This window comes from Furipterus horrens, unplaced genomic scaffold, assembly GCF_987537825.1.
Source record: "Furipterus horrens unplaced genomic scaffold, mFurHor1.1.pri manual_scaffold_12, whole genome shotgun sequence".
Lineage (NCBI taxonomy): Eukaryota > Metazoa > Chordata > Mammalia > Chiroptera > Furipteridae > Furipterus > Furipterus horrens.
In genome coordinates this window covers 485,893-506,862 of record NW_028327182.1, presented here as the reverse complement: position 1 = coordinate 506,862, position 20,970 = coordinate 485,893, and the positions used below count along the sequence as shown (strand labels likewise).

At 56.7% G+C, this 20,970-nt stretch overlaps 1 protein-coding gene across 3 annotated transcripts in view; it reads right to left on the bottom strand.

The window, feature by feature from the left end:
- ADA2 (adenosine deaminase 2) overlaps positions 1–18,741 on the bottom strand; it is a 43,411-nt gene extending 24,670 nt beyond the window's left edge. Inside the window, exon 1 of one of the 3 annotated variants that reach the window (XM_090258778.1) lies at positions 18,318–18,741. The gene's annotated coding sequence lies outside the window, so the exon portion shown is untranslated. Of the gene's footprint in view, positions 1–7,928; positions 8,075–14,500; positions 14,729–18,317 lie in introns of those variants that run through there. The other 2 variants (XM_090258780.1, XM_090258779.1) reach the window with 2 other exon arrangements.
- Between the last annotated feature and the right edge of the window lie 2,229 nt (positions 18,742–20,970).

Genomic DNA, 20,970 nt, shown 5'->3' with positions numbered 1-20,970 from the left:
AGCGGGGAGCTGGCTGATAGAGGGAGTCCCTGACCCAGTACCTGACTGGTCGCTCCTCATGCACATGAGGACTCCAAATTCTGGCAGTTCGATTGATCCAAAAGGCACTGTCTTGATCGGTCAGAATAGAGCTGCTTTGGTAGGTTGGCCGAGCAGCTGGACAGGGAAAGCCTCACTCCCATTGGTGGAAACAGGATTCCAGGAAGCCCTATGGGGGCTGCTCCGCCGGCAGGAACAGGGCAGCCGCTCCCAGGCTGCGGTTTGCTGAGGGGCCCCTGGGCGGCATCGGCTGCTGTGCACCCCTTTCCCTTCCAGCCTCTCAAGGCCTCCTGCCCCCGCTGTACCCACAAACGCCCTGGCACTTCCACTTCTGTGCCTGAGTGGCTGGATCCTTTGGGACTCCGGCCATCTCCTCAAAGCCGAGCGGTTATTGATTTAGTAAACAAGAAGACATCCAAAAGTGAAACTATAAAGGAATTAGGGATTCCCTCACCAAGAGTTCAAGATTAATTTTTCTTAAAGAAGAGGCATCAGAAGGAACAAGCAAGGAGAAGGGAAAGCAAAGTTGATTAAAGCAGAAAGGTAAGAGGAGAAAATCACTGAGTTTGAATGTAACTATTTTGAGTGTTTTTTAAAAACCAGATCAAAGCTGCAGATACAACTTTCCTTTCCAAAAGCTTTGGTTCACACCTTGGAAGGCTGGCTCTGGGGCTGCAGCTCCTGGCTTGTCCAGGGGACACAGTGAAGCCAGCGGGGCTGTGGGTCTTCCTTTAAAAAAAAAAGTTTCTATTTGTTTGTTTGTTTGAATCCTCACTCAAGATATGTTCATTGATTTTATTTTATTTCTTTTTAAAGGATTTATTTATTTTCAGAGAGAGGGGAAGGGAGGGAGAAAGAAGGGAGAGAAGCATCCATGTGTGGTTGCCTCTCAGGTGCCCCCAACCGGGGACCCGGCCCACAACCCAGGCCTGTGCCCTGAGTGGGAATCGAACCGGCGACCCTTTGGTTTGCAGGCCAGCACTCAATCCACTGAGCCGCACCAGCCAGGGCTGTTCATTGACTTTAGAGGAAGAGAGAAAAAGAGATAGAGAGAAGCATCGCTGTGAGACAGAGACAATGATTGGCTGCCCTGTATGCGCGCCCTGCCCTGGGAGCAAACCGCAACCATGGTGTGTGCCCTGACCTGCTTTAAACCCACAACCTGTTGGTCCCCGGGATGACGCTCGAACCAACTGAGCCGCCCAGGAAAAGCACTGGTATTTTTTTTAAAGCTTCGCTGGTGATTCTTACGTGTAGCCCGGGCTGAAAACTGCTGCATTTCAGCAGACAGGCGCCCGTGAAAGAGTCCGATGGCGATACGTGGCGTTATGCACACGGTCAAGGAGGGAGTCGGTTGCGGCCTCCCACAGGGGCTGGGGTGTGATGGGACCCCAAGCAGCGCCCCAGGGAGAGGGGAGACGCTGAGGGGCGCGTGCCCTCCTCAGCCGACCACGTTGGCCGTCCACCTACTCTGCTGCCAGGACGGGGGTGCCGGGGAGGAAGGCCAGCATATGGCCGGTCAGACTGGGTTCCGAGTATAACTGTGTGGACGAAAAAAGGGGGGCTGTGTGGAAAGTAACCCCACGGGGTGATCTGGTCATAAATCCCTAACTGGGCAGGTGGGTCTTGGTGGATAGTCCCGCCCCGGGCACGTAGCTGTTCAGTTAAAAGTTCATCTTTGCCTTAAGCAAGCCACGTCCATTGCTTCCCTGCATCCTGGTTGCCGCATGCCTTTGAAAGGCCTCTTTTCAGACCCCTGCTTCTGATAAGTGACCAGAATCTCAGACCCCCCCAGAGACCACCGAATCTGAACTGCCTTGAACTCCAGTCCCCACCTGGCCTTCTCCCACCGCCATGGAACCTTCTACAGCCCCTCCTTAATTGCAAATGCAACACAGGCTGCAAAACTGTTCCTCCCTGGCTCCTAACACATCCTCAGCTGGGCTCAAATGAACTCTTATGAAAGCTAAAGCCGGGTGCTCCCCCCCAACCCGCAGAGCCAGCCCTGTGCTCCAAGGGGGAACCCGGCCGGGAGGTGCTGCCCCTCCGTGGACTCTGCCCCAGAGCAGGAGAAGAAATGCCCCGTTAGAGACAAGTCAGGGAGTGAGCCTGACATCTATCAGGCTTTGAGGAAGGGATTCCCAATCAGGCAGCTTCCCGCGCATCAGTGAGAGGGGCGCTCTGTCCCTGCACAGGTTGGAAAGTTTGTATCAGCAGAAGGAGCAGGGCTAGGAGGTTAAAAGGGCTGGTGATTTCAGGCAGGGACAGGCGGGGAGTCTTGGTTTTGTTTTTTTTTAATTAAAGATTTTATTTATTTACTTTTAGTAAGAGAGGGGAAGGGAGAGAAACATAGATGTGTGGTTGCCTCTCTTGCAAGCCCCCAACTGGGGACCCAGCCTGCAGCCCAGGCCTGTGCCCTGACCGGGAATCAAATGGTGACCTTCCAATCTGTAGGCCAGCGCTCAGTCCACTGAGCCTCACCAGCCAGGGCAAGGCAGGGAGTCTTATCCGGCAGACACCTCCCGGCCGCTGGTCACCCAATTCCAGGCTGGTCAGTTTACAATTCCACTCCTGGGAGCAGCTGAAACTGCCACTAGGTTAGTTGTTACACTTTGGTTTGGTGGCGCAATGTGGCAGAAGTGACTCCATTTTGGTCCATCATTTCTTTTTCTCGCGGCCACCATGCGCTGCAGCTTCCCAGAAGCAGAAGCACCAGGCTGGCATCGGTCAAGCCCACCTTGCCGGGCCCCTCATGCCCTGTCTGTGGGCCTCCCTGGCCTCCGGGCCCTGTCTCCATTTCTCAGCCTGCTTTTCCCCAAACCTGACGGAGGGAGCAGCGTGGAAGACTGTGTGATACAAAGGGCACCCCAACCCGTGGGGCTCAGTGGGTTTGGCATCGTCCCACAAAGCAAAAGGCCGTGGGTTCAATTCCCAGTCAGGGCACAGGCCTGGGTGGCGGGTCCCCCTGTCGGGGTGCGTACGAGAGGCAATGATCCATGCGTCTCCCTCACATTGATGTTTCTCCCCCTTTCTTTCTCCTTCCCTTGCCCTCTCTCTAAAAATAAAATAAATCAATCTTTAAAAATAAAGACACAGACCGTGCGATGCCCCTCCCCCAGAGTCATTGGCAATGGCAACAGTGAAGTTTCCTTGCAGGGACTCATTGCTTGGGAGTCACCAGAAAGAATCCGCAGGAATGAGCGGAGCAGGCCACCTGAGGAGTTAGTTCTTCCAGAGACTCCATTCACGCAGCGACGCTGAATGGTGAGGCCTCCCAGAACCAAGCAGGGGTCAGCGAGGAGACGCTGCTCAGAGGTGGGGGGCGGATGGACAGGAGCCTGGCTGAGGAGCCCTGTGTCCCCTGCCTTGAGCGCCCACTTAGGCAGATGAAGAACAACCAGCTTTCAGATCTTCTCCAAACATGTGAAGAAAACTCAGAAAAAGTATGGAAGAAGGAGGGACCGGCCAGGGAGTCAGAGACCTGCAAAGGGGTCAAAGGAAGTGACTTGGGTCAGAGCATGAACAGCAGCCAGAGGTGTGAGAGAGGGAGTTCAGCAGTGGGGTTGGACCCGCCCACGTTCTCCTGGCATTGTTCTGCTGACTCTGACTGACGTGTAGCCTGCAGGTAAACAGCGTGTTTGTATAAGAATGCTAGGAACTACCCTCAAAAAAGTACAGATCCTGACCTGCAGGCATCCCAGCTCGGGGACTCTGAGCCGGTGACGTGTAGCCAGGTGACTAAACCAGGATGACGCACACTGACCGTCACTGGCCTTATGGGAATGGATGGTGCTCGTCTGCACGCACAGAACTTTGCAAGCCCCTCCCTCCTTGTAACACCTCTGCCTGCACTGAGAGCTCCGGGGACCAGATTGCGGGGGGCGTCTGCCTGTCCCTGCCCACAGGCCCAGGCCCCTTGCTGGGCCTCTCAGACAACCCTGCCGTTCTCCAAGTGGCCTGCGCAGGCCTCCTCTCCCCGGTCGCCTCTCATCTTTTGCCCATTAGGGCCCAGGACTTGTCCAGACTCCCCTCTCCACACGCCCCCTCTGTGGAGCTCTGCGGCTGGTGTCTGGGAGCCTGGCCTCTGCCTGCCGCGACCCCTCCCGGCCACCCTGGCGGTAGGGACAGCTGACACCCTCCCTGGCCTGTGTCCTCCAGAATCACCGCAGCACACAGCGGCCCGAGCCTTGCGCTTCTGTACGGTGTCAGCGCTGCGTGTGCGGACATGTGGCAGGGTTCAGAGGGGCCAGGATGGGGGCGAGTTCTACATGGGGACAGAACCCCTTTCTTTTGTTTGTGGGGAGCAGAGGAAGGAGCAAACCCAGGCCTCGGCTGGACTGCAGGTCTCTGACTTCCTGGCCAGTCCCTCCTTCCTCCATACTTTTCCTGAGTTTTCTTCACGTGTTTGGAAATTCCCACACACGTGGGCAGGCAACAGTCGGGGGTTTCCAGAAAGCTTGGGGCTACTCTGTGAGAGAAGTCACTTCCCTCCTGAGGGGCCTCAATTTCTCTATCTCTGTTAGCTTCCTGGAGCTGCCACATAACCCACTCCAGCCTGGGTGCTTTAAACAGCAGAAATGTATTTCTCACAGTGCTGGAGGCTCCCAGTCCCACACCAGAGGGTCTGCCACTTTGGTTTCTCCTGAGGCCTCTCTCCACAGCCGAGAGAAGCTCCTTCTCCCTCTCTCCTCGCGTGCCCTGCCGTGTGCGTGCCCTTGGTGACTGTGCGTGTCCAACTTCCTTTCCCCGTTAGGTCAGCCAGGAGATTGGATGCGACCCTTCCTAACAGCCTCATTTCAACGTAGCCACCCTTTAAAGGCCTTCTCTGCGATTACCGTCCCGTTCTGAGGTCCTGGGAGTGAGGGTGCCAGCATATGTTTGGGGGACAAAACGCGGTCGGAGTAGGAACAGCGGCGCCGGTCCATTTCACCGGCTGCAGGGAGGGGCCGGGGGAGAGAAGGCAGAGCTGCGCTGGGAGCAGCCGATCCAGTGTGGCTTCCAATGGCCCCTGCAAAACTTCAAGTTCTGTCTTGTCCTTTGTAGACGGAAAAGTCAGTCCTTCGTGTAGGTGCCGGTCACTGGGCCCCTCTGTGGCACGCGCTGTGAGGGGGAAGCACAGGAGGCGACAGGCCATGGCGGCCTCCGCGATGCAGACGCCCTCGGAGCTCAGCGAGAACTGTCCGCCGAGCGGCCGAGGGCCCAGGGGCGGCTGACATCCTTGCAGCCGCCGGTGCTGAACGACCTCCGTCGGGGAGGCCAGACACAGCCCTGTGAGACGGCAGGGACCCCCCCAGGCCGCGGACAACTGAGCTCAGCGCGGCGTGGCGCCGGCCTCGGCTGCTGCTGGAGTTCGGGATGAGGAAGGCCAGCGAGGCGGCGGTGGACAGGCACGGAACCGCCCCGACTGCGGCAGTCGGGCGCCCAGGCTGCTGTTCCTGCCGCTGCGTGTTCCGGTCCCGACGGCGAGAGCCGGGCAGCAAGCGCCCGTCACACGGACGACTCGGAATCTCAGTTTCCAGTTTCTGAAATCACAAGACAACGGTGGGTCTTGCCTTGCTCACAACGGTCCCGCCCGTCACCCCCACCAAATGTGAACTGAAAGCTGCCACTCAGCGCCCCGCTCTGCAGAGGTGGCTGACCCGGCGCGGTTGGGAGGCTCCTGAGTGCACAGGGGCATCAGCTGACGGGATGTGGGATGGGAGGGAAGGAGGAGCCAGTGGAATCAGAGAGACAGGCAGAGTCAGAGAGAGGGCGGAGAGCACAGAGCACCGAGAACTGGAACCGACCGTCTGGGCCGACACCCGTTTCTCTCTCCCCGTAGTTTCAGCGCCAGGGATGCAGCCGGGCCTGGCATGCAGGCAGCCCTCCTGTCTCTCCCTCCCGACGCCACCCTTCTGCAAGGACCCTCCGCTGCCGCCCCCAGTTCCTGGGCTGCACAGGCAGCTCGGGGGATCCTGCTGCCTGGTTTCTCAGGGGTGCTGCAGGCTCCCCAGGGTGGGGCCTTCCTCCCTTCTGCGCACATGAGTCCCCAGGGCAGTGACCCAGCCCTAGTGATGGCCAAACTGTTTTCATCTCAGGTGATGGTTGGGAATACAGCAGTCCCTCTCTATATCGTGGTTCACTTATCGCGGACTCACTGTATCGCGGGGTTTTTAAAAAATATTATATTTAATTATTTATCGCGGATTTTTCGCTATATCGCGGGATTTTGCGGTACTGTATACGTATGTTGTTAAAGTTACATAGGTTTAAGAGGGTAGAATATGTTTAAGACATAAGTAGTGTTTATAAAAGTGTGGAAAAGGTTAATAAGGGACTGGGAATGGTTTATAAGAGTGTGGGAAGGGTTTATAAAGCCTTAAAATATATATAAACACTAAAATAAATGTAAGGTTCCTACTTCGCGGATTTTCACCTATCGCGGGGGGTCTAGGACGGAATATCTGTGGTAAGTGAGGGAATACTGTATTTTTTAACACCACTCAGAACCAACTACCTTAGAATTCACTTTCATTGAGAAAGCGAGTGTCCCGGGCTCTTTTGGGAACATTTGCTTGGACGGAATGGAGATCAGTAGGACAACACCTAACAGATGCAGGTGGCAAGGACAAGCCGGCCCAGAGCCTGGGAACCCTGGAGGTCCAGCCGGCCCCAAGCTCACGCCCATCTCAACACACAGGCCACTGCTGGAGCCGGGCCGAGAAGCCGAGTGCGTGGGAGGAGGCTGGAGGGTCACAGCACCCTCACGTGACTTCCCGTGTCTCTGGTGCTGGACTTCCAAAGGACACCCACCAGCAGTTCATCAGAAGCATGGATTCGGCGTGAATACGGCTTTAACAACAGGAGCGGAAGGATGTTAATTGTGGACGCTGAGAAAGAACATACCTACTGAGGAGGACTGGCAGCTCACCGGGCTCAAATTCAAACCACAACAGCAGCACAGTAACCCAGAGCCCTGCGGCTGTTGCTGTCCAGGGGCCACCCCTGCAAACCGCGATCAGGGAGCAGCCGCTGTCTGTGCGGCTCTTACAGGACTTCCCGGAATCTTGTTTCAACCAATGGGACTGAGGCTGCCCCCATGTGACTGCAGTTATACCCCCATCGGCATTTTCATCAACCAATCAGAGAGGCAGTATTCTGACCCATCAAGACAGTGCCTTTTGGACCAATCAAACTATGAGGATTTGGAGTCCTCATTTGCATAAGGACAGACCAGTTAGGGAGCAGGAGTGCGAAGTTCTGACTAAATAAGTCAGCTCCCCTCCGGTTTGGAGAATACACCTTCCTCCTCCGCCGGTCACTGTGTTTCCACGGAAGAGCGGCGCAGGGCGGAATGGGCCAGCCAGAGTGGAGCGGGGAGAGCAGAGCTGTCCGGCTGGAGGGGGTCGGGCCCCTGGGCCGCCTCACAGCCATGCTGTATGACAGCGGAGCTGTTCGCATGAATGCCTTTCCTCCGCAGGAATTGGGGGTTCCTGTTGTGTGGGACTGACACAAACAAACATCCACTGAGCTGTCATTATCAGTCCTTCTCGAATTCCTAAGAGAAAGGAGCCTAAATCTGAACCTCCCAAGAACCCTGCTGTGCTCTGTGACATGGGTTGTACCCTATTGTTCAGGCCACTTCTAGTTACACATTCTGTTGTTTGAAACCAAAGCATCCGACAAGAGAGTGACATTCTAATCACAGATCCTGTTGCCAATATTAGGACACTTCCCTGGTTTCCATCATTTGCTCAGCTCATTAGCCATATCTGAGGTGGTTTCGCATGTATAAAGCCACATTCATTCTGGATCCTGGCCACCGACATGCTGTCCAGACTGAGGGAGACCCAGAAACTTTGGGGCCACGTGAGCCCCCCATGCCCCGCCACGGCCATGTTGGGAAGCACCTGGGAGGCTGAGGTAGTGCTGGTGGCTTTCAGCATCACAGGTTCAGCTCTGATGAGTATCGCCCAGGTTACCGGGAAAGTCGGTGTGAGGCATGACCACTGGAAGAGGAACCAGAGCTTCCGCCCTCTGTCAGCCTTGATCTGCTGTGGCCCCTGCTCAGCGAGCAGATGCAGGGAAGTGCCGCTGAAAACAAGCCTGCAGCTGCTCCTGTCGCTGAGGTTTGCGATTGGGCCACTACAGAGTTTTAGGGGGAGGGGAAGCTCCCAAAGCAGCCAGTCACCCTGAAGGTCAAGTTCTTCAGCAGAAGAGCCAAGGAGAAGGTTAAGGTTGTAGGTGGGGCCTGTGTCCTGGTAGCTTGAAGCCACATGGAGGGAAGTTCATTGAATGCTCACAAATGCTTTTGTCCAAAACAAAACAAAAGTGCCCTGGCTGGTGTGGCTCAGTTGGTAGGAGCATCATCTGTAACCAAATGGTTGTGGGTTCGATTCCCAGACAGGGTGCGTGGTTCTCTCACATCCATGTTTCTTTCTCTCGTCCTTCCTCTCTGTCTAAAAGCAATGAAAAAAATGTCCTCCAGTGAGGATCTAGGGGGGAAAAAAGCTACATTCAACCATTTGTTTATAAAGTTCAGTAGGTGAGCTCTTCCTCATCTTAACGCTAGAGTTTATGTGCCAATCATATGTCGTAAGAGCTGAATTACAAAAGACAGGCTGACCCAGGAAGCACCTGACCAAGCCACAGACCTCAGCCCCGCAGGTGCCCTTGTGCCAGCAGTCCTGGGTTAAACTCACAAGCAGGCAGAGGGTCACCTGCACAAACCCATTCTGGTGGCCCGCTCTGAAGGCCTATGACATGGCTTGGTTTGCTGCCAGCCGCCGCCCACTGGCTTGCATTAATTAGAGAATTAACAGTCCCAGTATCAGGAAGGCTACAGCTGCTTCAAGTTCACCCCACCCCAATACCTGTGGGACTAGGATTCAGTCACCCTATTGGTAGGGTGTAAAGAGGGCAGCCCAGGTACTGGTCACCGGCCCATGACTGTGCCCAAAGCTTTATTCATTAGCATCAGCCACCACCGACTGAGCACCCACCCACGGACCGAGCACCCACCCACGGACCAGGTGCCTCTGGCCCACTCGTGCTAATCCCTGAAACTGCTCTGGCAAGTAGGATTATTGCAGCGCCCCGGTCACAAACAGGAAACCAAGGCCCAAAGGGTCCACGTGACTTGCCCGAGACCAAAGCGCTGACAGATCGCATAGCTCAGTCCCTCGCCAAAGCCTGCCCTCTCTCCTTGCCCCACACCGCGCCACTGCCACTCAGACCAGGACAAGGGCCGGCGCTGTCACCAAGGCCCGGGGAGCCGCCTGGTGCTGCAGCTCTCAGAGATCTGGATTTGGGGCGACCGCATCCCGCACTGGGTTCTTATGGCAGTGCCGGGAGCCTCGCCCCGCTCCGAAGCCCCGGCTGGGGAGGGAGAGCCCTTCCACACGGGCACCCCGTCTGGGACTCGCACGGTCCCCTGCTGGGGGAAGCCCCAGGCTCCTCCCAGCCCCCCTTCTGCTCCTTCTGGCCTGCCCCCCCACCCTGGGAAGAGCCTCCATTATTCAGAGTCACACGTCCTTGCCAAGAAGTTCCCATCGGGATAGAGGCAAGCCTTTCAGACCTGACTTTCAGTTTATAGAAAGCATCTCCCGCTGGACACCTCTGCTCTGGCTGGCTGGTCTGCTCTCGGCCCCAGCAAGATGTTTTCAGGGGTTCAGCTCAGCCAGGGAGACTCAATCTTTCGTCTTCAATGGAAAAAATAAAGTGGCTCCCACAGCCAGAGGGGAGCTGACTTACACTGGTCCCTGCTTTGTCCATCCTCATGCAAATGAGGACTCCAAATCCTCACAGTTTGATTGGTCCAAAAGGCACCACCCTGATTGGCCATAACGGAGACTCTCTGATTGGTCAGTGAAGATGTTGTGGGGGGGGTGGAATATAGCTCTGCCGCTCCGATTGGACGGGGAAAGCCTCACTCCCATTGGCTGAAACGGGATCCCAGGAAGCCCTACAGGGCTGCTCAGCCGGCAGGAGCAGTGCGGGCGCCCCCTGACTGCGGTTTGCTGGGGGGCCCCTGGGCAGCCATGGCTGTGAGGCTCTGTTTGGCTGTTTTTTAATTTGAACCCAGGGAGCCGCTAGGAGCCCTTCTTCGTAGGTGTCTTCTTTCCCAGGGTTCACAGGTCAAGGACACCACGAAAGGAGAAGCGATTGCTCTGGATTAAAATAGATTTGAGAGAAATAAAAACAGAACGTAAGGCATGAGCTTTGAATGGGTCCTGGTTTCCAGAAACCACCTTCGAAAGATATTGGGGAGTAAGTGGAGGATCTTGAATACGCCGCAGTTATCAGGTTAAGTCAGATAATTTTTTAATTTTGTTAAATGTGACCACAGTATCCTCACTTTCTGGAAATGTAGTTGAAAGATTAAAGTCACTATGTTTGTAATTTACTTTAAAATGACTCAGAAACAGACCTGGCCAGGTAGCTCAGTTGGTTGGAGCGTCATCCCCTGGTTTGATCCCTGGTCAGCACACGCCCCAGTTATGAGTTCATCCCTCAGGTCAGGGTGCATGTGGGAGGCGATCAACTGATGTCTCTCTCTCTCTGTGTCTGTCTGTCTGCCTTCCTCTCTCTCTAAAAGCAAAATGTCTTCAGGTGAAGATTTTTTTTAAATGAGGTTGACATTCCCCAACTCAGTGAACAGACTTAGCACGATTTCCGTAAAATACCAGCGGACAACTTTATGAACTTGACAAAATGATGTTGTAACTCACACAGAAAAGGGGGGGGCCAAGCAGACAGACCCCAAGAATGGTGTTGGGGGTCGTAAGCCTGTGAGGAGAAGAGCCACGCCCGGCTCGCCTGGCTGCCCACGCAACAGATACTCAAAGATGTTTCATGCAATCGGAACGAGCAAACAGCGAAGTGAAGCCCAGAGCTCAGCTGCCTGCGCCGGCCGGACGGCCCTGCACGGACACAGAGGATCAAGCAAGGGCCACAGGCGCCTCCAAAGCCCGACCCCAAGACATTTGGCGCCCAGATTCCTGACAATGTGGCACCAACGGCTGAAGGAGGGGCCGCTGCTGCGAGTCTCGGGCACAGCAGCCCTGGCGGTGGGGTTCAGGAACACAGTTGGGATATTGGCTCCCCCAGAAACTCGTTCTTGGAGCATAAACTTTCTCATCTAAAATGGAAATTTTCAGCCTGGCTGGTGTGGCTCAGTGGGTTGACCACAGGCCTGTGAACTGAAAGGTGGCCGGTTCGATTCCCAGTCAGGGCACGTGCCTGGAGTGCGGGCCAGGTCCCAGGTTGGGGGTGCATGCGAGGGGCAACCAATCGATGTTTCTCTCCCTCCCTTCTCCTCTCTCTAAACATAAATAAATAAAATATTTTTAAAATGGAAACTTTAATAGGACTGCTGCCATGAAAGACTCCGGTAAGATCATCTCTACGTAAGACACCTGTCAAAATGCATGGTTTGCACAGCTGGCACCCCATGAACGGGGCGGGTGTTACTGTTATGATCACAAATGCAGTCCACAGGACACTTGGAGGTGCAGCCTGCAGAACCAGTCCCTGCAGGCCGGCTTTCTAACATGTAAGGAAGAAATTCCAGTAGCTCCCTTGATACACATTTATTAGGTTAATGATTTCTTTTCCCACATTCTTTAACGTAAGGAGAAATGGAAACCGTGTGACAGAGCTGTTCTCTCTACGTGTCGGCCACCAACTGACCAGTCATCTGTCTCAGGATCTGGGAGAAGTCCCCACTGGTTTCCACATTCCTTTGGGACCCACCACGTCAGTCACAGGGTAAGAGCCCAACAGTGACAGCTGGTAAATTGCATGAAATCCCCCAGAATGCACAGCACACAGCTCAGGGAGACCCCCAGGAAGGAGCAGGGCAGGTGAGAGAGGCCGGCAGGGGGCCGTGGGGGCCGCAGAAACCTGCACGGTACACTCGTTATGGTCCCCTTTCTAGTCTGCCCCTGGGAGTCCTTGACCTTGACCTGAGAGAGCGGAATTTCTGTTTCTGTAGCTTCCTCAGGTCGCAAGTTTCAGCGGGGGCTACAGCGGGGGCTACAGCGGGGAGCAGTCACTGCAGCCGGCTGTGCTGCCAGCCACCGTTCAGGAGCCAGTGTACGGGGCAGCCTGGTCTGTGCAGGAGGAAGCGGACAGCCAAGAAATAAAGTAGCGTTCTGAAAGCAACTGGACGAGGACCCTGAGACCAGAGCCTCCGGGCCAGCACCTGACGCCGGGAGGTCCAAGAGGGGAAGTGTCTGGCCAGCGACACGTAACACGTCAGTGTCAGAGCCGGTACTAACGAGAAGCCCAGCCTCCGTCCCTGTTCCCAGCGCTTCCCACCCAGCTGCCTCCCCCAGGAGATGAGTCCTCTGCCTCGCGATTCACAGACGGACGGACAGGCAGTGTCATTACTCCTCCTTCCCCCAATCTCGGGGCCAGTCCTCCACAGCCCCCCGCCCCCCCCCCCCCCGTGGGCACTGTAATGTCGGAGGGCTTGGCCCCGGCTCCGGCAGCGGTGCTGCGGCCTGCGCGCCTCCCGACCTGTTCCTGCTGCTGCCATGAGCCCTCAGCCCGACTCCATGGAAGCCGAGGCAGAGGCAGCTGTGTGTCCCCGGGACCCCGACAGCCAGGGTCTGAGAACAGACCCTTAGTGCACCCGGAGGTCAGAGCAATTCCGCCGGCATCAGAGTGGCCTGAGGGTGGGGGCGGACAGGGAGGGGAAGTCCCAGCAAATGTCCTCCTTTCAGCAAACAAACAAGAAAATGATAAGATGGGAAGGGCCAAGGCGGGGAAAGCAAGCCGACTTGGGAAGCCTTCCCGTAATTACAGCAACTGCAGCTTCCAGGTTTTCCGGTACTGGGAGGGGTCACAGACTTCTGGTGTGCTCAGTGGGTTGGAGCGTTGTCCCCACAGACCAAAAAGGTTGCAGGTTCGATTCCTGTTTGGGGCTCATACCTGGGATATGGTTGGGGCGCGTATGGGAAGCAACCGATTGATGTTTCTCTCTCTCTCAATCCCTTCCTCTCTCTCTAAAATCAATAATAAAAATGTCTAAAAAAGGGAAAAATAAAAGACTTCAGGCAAATGAAACAGCTGCCCAGGCTTGTTTCCAAACCTGCACATGAGACGCAGGCCCTGGGGCTTGGAGGGGGTGTGAAGGGGACCCCCAAGTCACGCTGCACAAGTCTTGAGTAGTTGAAGGGGAACCCGAACGGCAGCCCTGACAGTGAGGGGCCCATGGGAGAAGGGAGCAGCCACCCCATTCCTACCAGGGACAGTTTGAGTCCAGGCTGACCCAAGGCTCGGAGCTTGCGGGTGTAGTCCCGGGGGCCTCATCAGCCTGGGGCCCAGCAACACAGGGGCCGCCTCTCCTGCGGTAACCCTGCACCCAGGCCAGGGGGCATTGCCCAGATGCTTTCCTGGCAGAAACTAGCACCTGGGGCCCAAAAGGCCCTTCCGATTGGGTGGAGGGAAGCTGTGCCCTTGGGAGTCCCTCCCCGGTGATTTCATTTTGGTTTCTGAACCTGTGGCTGAGGCAGAAAGACCGAGAGGGCCCCTGGCCGGGTGCTTATTCCCCTCCCAGCTGCTTCTGTCTCTCTCAGCTCCTGGACACAAAACAGCTGAGCAGATAAACAAGTCACCACCTGCTCCCTCCTCCCCTGTGACACGGGTCCTGTCCCCAAGTCCCACCCCTTCTTCCCTGCACTCTCTCCCTCCAGTCCTCCCGCAGCCAAACCTCACTGCCACCGAGGCAGCTGCCGTCTCCACGGTGCCCCTAGCCCCCAGCGCAGCGCCCCCCCCACTCCCGCCAATGGCAAATAAGGAACATGTGTACCCAGCCCTGGGCGCTCCCGCCTCCCAGAGCCATTTCAAACAAAAGAGTGTGCTTTCAGAAATTAATTCCGGGAGCTCTGGGGTCCCCAAAGAAAACGAGTTTATGGCCTCCACAGCCCCGGAGCCAGTGAGTGTCTGGCCACTTGGCCCAGGGCCCCTGCGCAGGAAGGCTGGAAGGAACGGGTTAATCGGAGTAGAAGCAGGAGGGGCCAGCTCCTCCAAAATGGGGGTAGGCAGACCCCTGGGGTGGCGGCAGGAAGCAGTTTAAACCCTGAAGAAAGGCCACCTCTCTGGGAGTCTTGTGTGTGCGGGAACACAGTCTGCCTGCTCCTGTCGACAAAATAAAGGTCGTCACAACAGACTCTGGGTTTGGTAGTCAGCGCTGAGTTGGTGCAATTTAATAAGTCCCCAGCGCCAATGGAAGGGACTCCTGGGGGCTGGTGGGGACCAGAGAGGGGCCCGGTGCCTCCCCCCAGCGCGGGGTGTGCGCCAGGCGCTGGGTGGTGGAGCTGCACCCCCGAGTGTTCCTTAGCAATTTCGTTCGGATCTGGGTTAATGCCGGCTCAGCCGGCCCGCCTCCACTGCCAATCTCCCCTGTTTCCTCAGAGCTCCCTCTCCACTGCTTTAGGGACAAGGCAAGGCACGGATTTGTTGGAGGGAAACCCACCTGCCTTCCATCTGCTGTTCCCAGCGCGTCTGCACAGCTCACGCTGGTCTGGGCAGAGGAGCCGGAGCTCTGGGCTGAGCGCTGAGCTTGAAGCCGTCAGCGGCTACGGGACGCTTGGCAGGTTCCATGACCTCTCGGACCCTCGGTTTCCCCATCGGTAAAATGGGAATTATATCCACCTCACAGTTTTTCAGGCGACAGTAAGTGAGGAGGGAAATTCTATGTCACGTACATACATAAAACACCAGGCATCCTGCTGGATCGGCTTGGTGCTCAAAAACATGTCTTCCTCTTATTTATTTATTTTTAAAGATCTTCTTTCTTTCTAGAGAGAGAGGGGAAGGGAAGGAGGAAGAGAAACAGGTGCAAGAGAAACATCAATCAGTTGCCTCTCACACACTTGCAGTTGGGGACCCAGCCTGCAACCCAGGCACGTGCCCTGACGGGGAATTGAACCCACGGCCTTGAAGACGCCAGCAGCAGCCCTCCCCCAACTTACGACAATCAAATGTCTCTAGACAAGTGTCCCCTGAGGGTAGGGGGGAAACCAGGCTGTACACACAGTAGGGGGTCAGCAAAGGCTGGAAAGATGGCCGTTCACCCACCCCTGTGTTCTAAATGAGAGACCTGCGGCCCCAGAGGGCGGCTGTGGGAGGAGGGAGGGTCACGGTGCCACCAGCAACGCCCTCCAGGAGGGGCCCTGCCTCCGGGAAGCTGCCACCTCCGCATGCCGGTCTCACTGTGTGTCCAGAATTGAGGTGAGTTTTCAATCAAGTGGGAGAAGGAGGCGGGTTACAGGAGTCAGGTCAGCTCCTGCCCTCGCTCTGTGACTCAGCTGGCCAGCCGTGCGTCCTCAGCAATGCGTCTGTCTCTGCCACTGTTCTGCGCGTGTGGGAGCGGAGCCCACGCGTGCCGAGGTCATTTGCCTAAATCTAGCTTTTCTGGTGGAATTAGTCCCTTGCCCCAGCTTCCTTCACATCATGGACCACAACCATTCACCTGTTTGTTTTTTTTTTTTTTGGTTTGGTTGGTTTTTTTAAGATTTTATTTATTTATTTTTAGAGAGAGGGGAAGGGAGAGAGAACGAGAGGCAGAGAAACATCGATGTGTGGTTGCCTTTCACGTGCCCCCAGCTGGGGACCTGGCCCGCAGCCCAGGCTGTGCCCTGACTGGGAATCGAACCGGCGACCCTTTGGTCTGCAGGCCGGCGCTCCACCCACTGAGCCGCCCCCGCCAGGGCCCTCACCCGGCTTCCAGGGCACCGTGCCACTCCTTATCAGCGGGCTTGCGTCCTTTCTGGGCACAGATGGCCCATCAGTAAGCGAGGGAATGAGCTCCAGCACACGAAAGCGCGTGGCCGAGAACAGAGCGCGGACTGCAGGGCGAGCTCCCCAGCGTGGCAGCTGTTTGTCCTGCTCACGGCAGCGGCCTCAGAGCCCAGGCCGGCGCCCTGCAGGAAGGAGCTCAGCAGTCCGCGGCTGGCTGTGAGTGACGTTAGGGACTGCGTGGCCTGGGAGAAGCCCAGGGCGCTGTTCACCAGCCGGTCACACGTTTGGGCTCCATTCTGGACTTCTCTGTACACCGTCTCTCAATCGTTCAGGCCGCGAGCCTCCGGCTTCCACCAGAAAGCACGCCACACCTCGGGACCGGCAGCTCTGCCACATGTCAGCGTCCCCACGACTGCACCTCATCACAATTCTGTGGCTTCAGCCTAATGAACCCCCGCGATGCCTTGTTGTTGAGCAACAAGCCCTCCAGGTGTGGCCACACGTTTGACCATTAGCGTGTGTGTAGCTTTCATTCATCCAGTTCGTCACCGGCTACTTGCCCAGTGAAAGAAGGGAAAATTGCTTCTGTGACCCACAGTGAAGGCTTTTGTGCACGTTTCCCTCAATAGCATTATTTGAACCCTCCACACAGAAGGTGGAGAAGGGAAGGAGGTGCTCACAGCCTCCCGCAGAAGGGACAGGCCGCCCCGCCGGGCACTTGGTTGGCTGGAGCATCGTCTGTACACCGAACGGTCATGGGTTCGATCCGCGGTCAGGCGCACACGGGAGGCAACGTATTGATGCTTCTCTTTCACGTCGACTTTTCTGTCCTTCCCTTCCTGTCTCTCTAAAATCAATTAATATATTTTTAAAATTAAAAAAAAAAGAAGGAAAGGACAGAGGCTGCTGAGGCGCAGAGATGGGGACAGCAGACAGGCCTCTGAAAGACGCTGCCCCCATCCTGGGGAACGGTCTCCCTCGCTGTCACAGAGAGTCGGCGTCAGACCAGGGACCGTTCTCACCCAGCTCTGTGCTCTGAGGGGTCTCACACTTTCTCCCTCATTTTCTTCCTCTGCCCCCTTTCCTCTTCCTGCCTGTCTCAGTGGAAGCACTTCTTTGACGCGAGTATCTGGTTTCAGGCGTCTGTGTCCCTGGAAATGATAGGTTCCTCCTCCTTCTCTTTTGAACCAGGATCACAGGGGCTTGGCCGCCCAGCTGGAGGGTGGGCAAGGCCACAGAGTGGAAGCTCTGGGCCTGCTCTCCCCAATTCTGAACCCCAGGGGGCCCCCCAGGAATTCTGAGAGCTCCAAGTATCCTTGCAGAGTTGGGGCACCTCAAGTGGCCCCCCTGGGCCAGGCCTCTGGCCACCAAGTGCCCTTCCACTGCAGGGACGCCTCCAGCAAGAGAGAACGGGAAACGCCACGTCATTTGTGACCTGACTGTTGCCACTTAGAAAGAGAAACATTTCACAATATATGCACATATCGAATCATCATGTCGTAAATGTTGAACTTAATGTCGTACATCAATTATAAGTCAGTGAAGCTGGAAAAAGAGACAAACGAGGGGACGAGAGGACAGACGGGGGCTAACGAGGGGAAAAGTGAGGGGAGAGGAAACGAGGGAGGGATCCGCATAAACTCCCTTTGACCTTGGACTCTCGCTACGGAGCGCGCCATGGTGGAGGCGGGCACGGTCTGAACAGGCCTTACTGAGAAATTAGAAAAGATCAAAATACTGATGGTGGAAGTCGGGGGGACCGTCAGGCAAACTGTTGGGTACCGTAAGGGGCACCCTGGGTCCCCACGTGAAAGGCCTGGGAACTGCGACCCTCACCCCCAAGCACGGACAGTGGGGATCATCCCTATTGAAAGCCAGCACCTCATAGCCCTCATGTGACATGTGGGACCCCACGGCTGACAGGTCATGTGATTCCCCAAGTTCACGCAGGAGCTGAATGAGGCACTCCTTCCCGTGGGCCCTAGACGGCAAGGTGACCACACAAACCAACACAGACACAGGTGCAAATGCAGCAGGTGCCTGGGGGCAGGGGCTGTGGTTGTGGGCGCTGAGTTCTTGTGGCAGAGGTTGGGGTTGGGCCACGTGGGGCTCCTGAGCACCCCTGAAGGCCTGGCCTGGGGTCAGCCTTCTTCTCTCCACCTGGCACCCGCGGCCCCCACCCCCAAGCCCGTTACTGGCTTTGGGGTGCCCGGTTATTGTCCACTTTTCCAGGACACAGTTTTTACAACCGAAGGGGAGTCAGGATCAGCGTCCGGTTTGAGTGCCTTCCTCGGCCCCAGACAGGGTCTCAGGCAACTGCCCACAGCGCACAGTCCTGTCATCCAAGCCAGAAACATGAGCCTGAGCCCTGGGAGTCACATGGGATGGCCAAGGGCACCCCAGCCTGGGGCTGCATCAAGGGCATTAGCCTGCGTGGCTCCACTCTGCTCTGCAGCTGGGGTCAGCCCACCCCTCAGATCCCAGCACCACCCACCAACCCTGGCTGGTCCTGCCAGGTCCCCCGAAGACACCGCAGTCCCTGTGCTTACCTCGGGGCGCACTGTGCCGTGGAAACTGCACGCAGGTTCCCAGGACTCTGAGAAACAACTTTCCTCAGAGCGTCACCAGCGGCCGCCGCCCCTGTCATAAGCCGTCCTGCTCTCAGCCGCCCTGGGCATCGATCCCCTCCTTCTTAGCTACTCATTACCCGGCTTAACGAGGCCAGGAAATGCTGGCGCAGAAGACCCTCTCTGCAGGGGGCGCGGCGCGGGAGGGATTCTCAGCAGCGCCACTTCCTGAGCTGGGGGCTGGGGAGACCTGCAGAGGGACCCCTGGGGCTGGCCGGCCGTCCTGCGGCCAAGAACTGCTGGGAGAGCCGCCGAGAGGGGCCCGCGCGCCCCCGGCCCTCCAGGGAGTTCGGGCCGCGCTTGTTTGCCTGAACGGCACCGGATCTGAACGCTTGCCCACCGCCCTCACCCTCCCGTCTCAGTTAACCAGCTCCCCCCGCCCGCACCCTCGGGAGCTGGCCGCTTACAGCACTTCTCCCGGGCGGCTGCAGCCCAGAACGCAGCCTCCTGTTCGCAGCCAGACCCTGACCTTCACGCGCCCTGAGCGGCGTGGGCCACGCAGGAGGCCGGCCGGCGAGAACTCCCCTGGAAGAGCTGGCCAAGGGCGTCTGAGCTTGTGCACCCATTTTTGGAGCTTTGTGCTGCAGGGATGGCAGACGGCAGGGACGTCAGCACCCGGGGGTGGGTTCAGGGCGTGAGATGAAGAGCCTCGATCAAGTCCGGCCCTGCTGGGACTCCTTCTGTGACCTTGGATAGGCTGTTGCCTCTTTCTGAGCCTCAGTTGCCTTTGCTGAAAAAGGGGAGAGACAGTCTTGTCTCCATCTTGAGAGGCTGAGTACTTGTCCTTATCCCAGAGCAGGGGACATCCAGGAAGAGGCAGCTGGCCACAGGCGTCCAAGTCAGGATAGAGGTTGGGGGGCTTTGCCTCGGAGCCGCTTACTGACTTCCCCACCCCCACGTTCCTTTGAGTGAACCTTAAGAAAAGAGGAAGGAACGTTCATGAGCTCCCATTGTCTGCTGGGGGCATCTATACTGACATTATTCCACTTCATCGTTACATTTTCTGCTCGAGGCTGGAGAGGATGGTGAACAGCTGGTGAACGGCAGCCCGGAGGGGACCTGAACCCCAGCCGCTGCACCGCCGGTGCCTCGTCCCCTTCCAAAAGGGGACCGAAAACATTGCCCAAGAGTGAAGGCGGCGGCTGGGCCTCCGCCCTGGGGCACACATCCAGTGACTTCCTGGGAGCTCTGCGGGAGTCCCTGGTTTACGGTGTTAGGCCTTGCTGTTTTTATTGTATCACTGTTTTCTGACGAAACGTGTATTTCTTGAGAACTGACCTCATTTTCCTCACCTGCAGGAAGACAAAGGTGATTCATGACTCTTGGTTCTCAGGTACCCAGTAGCTCCGCGATAAGGAAGTTTTGTCAGTAATTGAGAAATGCTCTCCTGGGCCCTGACCTGTCGTCGCTCAGTTGGCTAGAGCATCGTCCTGATACACCAACGTTGTGGGTTTGATCCCCGGGCAGGGCACATACAGGAATCAACCAATGATGCATGAATACATGGAACAACAAATCGATGTCTCTCTCTCTCTCTCTCTCTCTCTCTCTCTCTCTCTCTCCCCCTTCCTTTTTCTCTCTAAAATCAATCAATAAAAAAAAAGTTTTTAGCCCTGGCTGCTGTGGCTCAGTGGATTGACTGTCGGCCTGCAAACCAAGTGTCGCCGGTTCGATTCCCAGTCAGGGCACATGACTAGGTTGCGGGCTAGGTCCCCAGTTGGGGGCGCGTGAGAGGCAACCGCACATTGATGTTTCTCTCCCTCTCTTTCTCCTTTCCCCTCTCTCTAAAAACAGATAAATAAAATAAAATAAAGTAACCTTGTTAAAAAAAAAATTTTTTTTAATGCTCTTCCACTCCACCAAGAAGTAAAAATGTTCCACAGCAGAGAGTGGCAGCGGCGCGAGTGTGAGGGGAGCGGAGTACCTCCAGTTCCACCCAGAAAGGGCACGAAGCCCGAGCACAGGAAACCTCAGCCTACACCTCAGTGCCCAGCCCGGCTAGAGAGCCCCCGGGGCCTGCTTCTCCCAGGTCCCCAGACCAAACCTGTGTTTCCTCTGGATCCATTTCGGGAACTGCGTCCAGGCCTCCCCGCCTCCCACCGCCCACTGGTCTCGGGGGCCTGGGCTGTGGTGCTCTCAGGAGCACTGGTTGGTCAGGGGCTCTCACTTAGAGCCCCTTAAATCAGAGGAAGCTCCTGGCCAAGCAGCCAGAGGCATGAAGACTGTGGCAGCCTCACCCTCCAGGGTCCCCGGCTTTGTCACTGTCCTTGTGGCCTGAGAGGAGTGAAGTCAGGGTGGCAGAGAGAGGGAGGAAAGGCCATCAGGAGAACTTGGGGTGGTTCCCAGGGACAGAACTTGGGGCGGTTCCGGGAGGCAGGGTGGGCTCAGCGTGCAGACATCCCTGCCCTCTGGCCTGGGCGCACGCCCAGTGGGGCTCCGGCCGCGGAGGCTGCAGGTGTGGCCTCCCAACTGCGATTCTCACCGCGAGGGCCGTGTGATGGAGCTGCCGAGGCGGAGGACAGGAGCAGGCCCCCCCAAACAACTCCAGGAGCCCAGTTCCAGCACAGGAATTTGT